This window comes from Corvus kubaryi, unplaced genomic scaffold, assembly GCF_017639235.1.
Source record: "Corvus kubaryi isolate FWS band 111438036 unplaced genomic scaffold, C.kubaryi_AGA036_p1.0 37398, whole genome shotgun sequence".
NCBI lineage: Eukaryota > Metazoa > Chordata > Aves > Passeriformes > Corvidae > Corvus > Corvus kubaryi.
In genome coordinates, this window is record NW_024581137.1 from 56,478,395 (window position 1) to 56,483,700 (window position 5,306).

Below are 5,306 nucleotides of genomic sequence, written 5' to 3' on the forward strand. Positions count from 1 at the left end.
TTAGCAAGGACGTCCCTTCCAGGACTATGCTTGCTAACCTATGACATCTGGATAACCTGACACTTCCTGACCTTGGAGGGGGAATGGCACCACCACAGAGATCAGATAGAAGAGTGAAGTGTTGGACAAGCTCCTGTGTCCCAGGGCAGCACAAACCAGCTGCTTATCATGGAATGGCTTGGTTGGAAGAGACTTTAAAAGGGACCTTAAAGCCCATCCAGTGCCACGCCCTGCCATGGGCACCAACACCTTCCACTAGCCCAGGCTGCTTCAAGCCCTGTCCAACCTGGTCTTGGACACTTCCAGGGATCCAGGGACAGCCACAGCTTTTCTGGGAGTCTTGTGCCAGTGCAGAGAAAATTAGGAATTTCTTCCCAATGTCTCATCTGACCCCTTCCTCTTTCAGTGGGAAGCCATTCCCTGTGTCCTGTCCCTCCATCCCTTGTCCAAAGTCCTTCTCCAGCTCTCCTGGAGCCCCTTTAGGCCCTGCAAGGAGCTCTGAGCTCTCCCTGAGCCTTCCCTTCTCCAGGTGACCATTCCCAGTTCTCCCAGCCTGGCTCCAGAGCAGAGGGGCTCCAGCCCTTGGAACAATCCCGTGGCTGCCTCTGGACCATCTCCAGCAGCTCCAGGTCGCTCCTGTGCTGATGACCCCAGAGCTGGACACAGCACTGCAGGGTGGGGTCAAGGGGCAGGATCCCGTCCCTAACAGGATATTAAGGGTAGTCACCAACCTTTCTTTTAAGAACACAATGTTTTTAATGCTTCCAGAGCCTATTCCCTGCAGGAGTCAATCCTGGGGATCCCAGGGCTGCTCTCAGGTGCTGCTGCCATGGAGGTCACGCTGTCACCTTGAGCCAGCGCCGACAGCAGGGCTGGAGCAGTGCCTGGTAAAAATAGAGTGGTGACACCCAGGCATGGACTGCTTGTGATTAAAACAGATCTGAAATCCTGCAATGAAGTGAAATTAGTGTTCAATTAGGAGTGATTTCATCAAAAAAAAAAAAAAAGTTCTAAGGGAGGTTTGGTGTGCAGGTCTGGGGTTGTTTTGGGAATAGGTTATCCCCAGGATGTAGTGGAGTGGCTCTGTCTCCAGTTGCAGGTGAGTGCCTTGTCTAAAATAAGACAATATTAAATGAACCATCTTCTTTTCCAACAGCTGCTTACAAAGCACAGCTTTACAAAGCCACAGCATAAACACACTTTCTCTACACTATCTCTGTGCCAAGAGATTTCCTTCCCTCTCTGTCACTTCCAAACAAGGGTTGCTTGTGTCCTTGAACTCAAGGGGAAGGAGCATTCCCTGTGCTCTTCCCAAGGATCCCTGGGTCTGTGGCAGTGGATTAAATTTCTGTTCTGGCTTTGTGTGATTCCTGATGATCCCACTCACAGTTCAAAGCAGAGCATGGTGTTTGGATGACCTTGAGCTGCACCCTGGAATCCCATCTGGTGTCATTCCCAAATGGAACGCTGCCTGGGATTTAAATCAGGAGGAGATCAAGGTCTGCATGCCCCACCCCTGCTTCACATCCATGTAAATAATTCTTTTTTAGGTGGTGGTGAAACAGGAATGATTTTCCACCTGGTACATTAAAAGTGCTTACGAATCATCTGAACAATTAAAGGGACCCAGGCCTGAATTTCATCATATCCATGTAACCCCTGGGAAGCAGATGGGGTTGCGTGTGTGAAATCAGCGGAGCTGTGGCAGCTTTGGGGAGGTTTTTTAATGAAGGTAATAAATTTGTGCATGGTGGATGCATGAAGAAGGGATTGGCATTAACTTGGGATTAATTGATGTTTATGCTGTGTGTCTGTCCTTGCAAGATTGGAGTGCAGCTCAAGGAAAGTGATGTCCTTATCCCAGGGATGGTCTGACTTTGCACCTGGAATTTTGTATGCAATGTTGGGCCCCTCAAGACATGAAACATTGAGGAGCTGGAGCGTGTCCAGAGAAGGGAACGGAGCTGGGAAGGGTCTGGAGCCCCAGGAGCAGCTGAGGGAGCCGGAAAGGGGCTGAGCCTGGAGCAAAGGAGGCTCCGGGGGGACCTTGTGGCTCTGCACAACTCCCTGACAGGAGGGGGCAGCCGGGGGGGTCGGGCTCTGCTGGCAGGGAACAGGGACAGGAGGAGAGGGAACGGCCTCAGGCTGGGCCAGGGGAGGAGTAGATTGGATATTAGGGAAAATTTCTTCATGGAAAGAGTTTTCAGGCATTGGAACAGGCTGCCCAGGGAAGAGCTGGAATCACCAATCCTGGAAGTGCTCAAAAGCTGTGTGGATGTGGCACCTGGGGACGGGGTTTGTGGTGAACATGGCAGTGTTGGGGTAATGGTTGGACTCGATCTCTGAGCTCTTTTCCAACCTTAAGGATGCTGGGATTCTGACACAGAGAGTTCTGAGCTCAACACAGCTTGTGAACACTTGTAGCTCCCACCCTGCCATTATGTCCCAGTCCTGGCCTCAGGCTGCAAAACTCCTTAATTAATTCCTTCACTCAGACAGGAAGGGGCTGCCCTCCCTCTTGGGGTTTCTGTTTCTTCCGGCTCATGGTGCACCCTGTGAGGGAGGATGAGGAAGATCCTTCCTCTCTCCTTGGTGCCTTGGCCACCCACTCAGGCAGCATCCACATAACTTTACCCCAATGAATTCTGGCAAATGAAAAAGCATGAGGAGGGTTGGGAAGGTCCTCGTGAAGGGGGGAGAGCAGGGATTGCTGCAGTTCCACGCTGGCTCTTGGCAATGTGAGATGAATCAATCAGCAGAGCTTCATGGGCCTGCAGAAGCAGGATGTTTGAGAAAGAATGAACCCATTCCATCGAGAGCGATGCAAGTTTGGCATAAGGAACCATTTATTTTTTCGAAATAGTCTGCGTAGTAGCAATGTCAATTTTACATATTTATACCCACTGCCACTTCATCTCCCTTATTCCCAGTGTCTCCCCTGGAGGGACTGATCAGTCCCGGTGGTGTCCCATGATCGGGGCTGCCCAGGGGCCTCCCTGCGAGCTGCTGGTGTCACCCGGCGTCACTGGCACAGAGCAGCTGCTGCTCCCAAGTGGCATCGCTGTTTGGCACCGAGGAAAGGCTGCAAGGGCTGCGATTGTTCAGCCTGGAGGAGAGCAGCTCCCGGGTGAGCTCATTGTGGCCTCCCAGTGCCTGGAGGAGCTACAGGAAAGATGGGGAGAGAGTTTTCAAGGGTCTGCAGTGACAGGACAAGGGGGAATGGCTTCAAACTGACAGAGAATAGGTTTAGATTGGATATTAGGAATAAAGTCTTGGCTGTGAGGGTGGCGAGGCACTGGAACAAGTTTCCCAGAGCAGCTGTGGCTGCCCCTGGATCCCTGGCAGTGTCCAAGGCCAGGCTGGACAGGGCCTGGAGCAGTCTGGGATTAGTGGAAGGTGTCCCTGCCCATGGCAGGGGGTGGAACAAGATGATCTTTAAGGTCCCTTCCAAGCCAAACCATTCCATGATTCTGTGATGATTTTAGGGAGCATGTTAGAAATCTCCTATTCCACACAGACCTACAGGTTCTTCACCTCTGGCTAAACAGGAATCACCCTCAGCCCATGGGCTCTTGATCCCTCGGCCTTATCTCTCCCTTCTTCAAAGATCAGATCTTTCCCTCATGACAAAAAATTGTTCATTTTAAGCACGAAAAAAGCTCAAGAGAGAGGGAGGATACCAAGGACTCGATGTTCTCATCTGTGGGAAGCAGGGCTGGTGAGTGGGAGCCCTTCCAGAGACTTTTGAGGTGGATGTTGGTTTCTCTGTGCCACCAAAGCCACCGAATATCATCTGGGACCATTCTCTGCTCCTGAGAGCTCACGAGTTTCTGTGAAGATGTGATTCCCTTCTGGGCTTGGCAGGATTGGTTATTACAGAAATGAGAGCTGTCTAAGGAAAATTTGGTCAACAGTAGGGAGTCTGGGAATATGAGCTCACATCATCTCAAACCCAGGCTGCCTCATTGTGCCTCTGGTGTGATTTTTGATTTCATGAGTGTAGCAATACACCTCTTTTCTTTTCTTTCCATTAAACCAGGAGGGAAAACAAATCAAAAAAACCAAAATTGTTTTATCAAAACTGCTGTCTGTAACCAAAATCACATATTGGTGGAGAAACCCAGCTTTAGCAATGGATTTCCTACTGCCTTTCTGCAGGAAGCTGCATAGATTCCATGCTCATCTTTCATTTCCATGAATAGCTCTGAGCTGACACCTTTCACAAGGAGTTTGTGCCAGAGAACATGGCAAAAAGGGACCTTTGCAGCTCTGCACAGTTTCCTCCTGTGCAGAGTCAGGAGCAGCTCCAGCTGTATAAATCCCAGCAGTTCTTGTCCAACCAATCTACAAAAAATGTTCAGGGCTGATATTGAGCAGTTGAATTGCCAACACCAAAATTGCCTGAACTATGCACTCTGTAAAAAAAAAAAACAAACAAAAAAACAAACCAAGACAAACCCCCCCACTTTTTTTTTTTTGTTGTTGTTGTCTAAATTAAATCTCCTTTTCTGTTGCATAAACCCATCACTGCTGGTCACAGAGGAAGAGAATGACTTGTTTCCTTCTAATAAAATCATAGAATCCCAAATAGGTTTAGGTTGGAAGCCACATTAAAGCTCATCCAGTGCCACCCCCTGCCATGTCAGAGACACCTTCCACTATCCCAGGGTGCTCCAAGCCCTGTTCAACCTGGCCTTGGACACTTCCAGGGATCCAGGGGCAGCCACAGCTTCTCTGGAAATTCTATTCCAACCCCTCAGCACCATCACAGGGAAGAATTCCTTCCCAATATCCCATCTAGCCTTGCCCTCTGGCAGTGTGAATCCATTCCCCCTTGTCCTGTCACTCCAGGCCCGTGTAAATATTTAAATAGAAGGGAAAAGACCGCCTTAAATATTTGTTAAAGGTCTGAGGCAGCAAGGTAGCTCTTGCCCAAACCTGGTCTTCTCTGCAATAAAAAACTTTGAATATTTTGAGGGAGCTTGAGGAGGTTTTGGAGTTTGGGTGAGTTTGTTTTGATTTCTTTTTCCAGCTTCTGCGATTGGCCAACTCCACCACCAGCCCACAACCTTCCCAGATCCCCAGATCCCCATATCCATGCAGACAACACACTCCAGGTGAGGATCCATGGAGCTACACGGTTGTAAATCACCTCTCCACGTGTCCTGCAGGCAACATTCACCTGCCCTTGCCCGTGGTTTGCTGCTTTTCCCTCAGAATAAGGAGGGCTGCTCATCCCTGCTCCCCCATTCCCTTCCCAGGCCGTTCTCTGCAGCCCAGCTCCTCTTACACAAGCAGCATTTTCC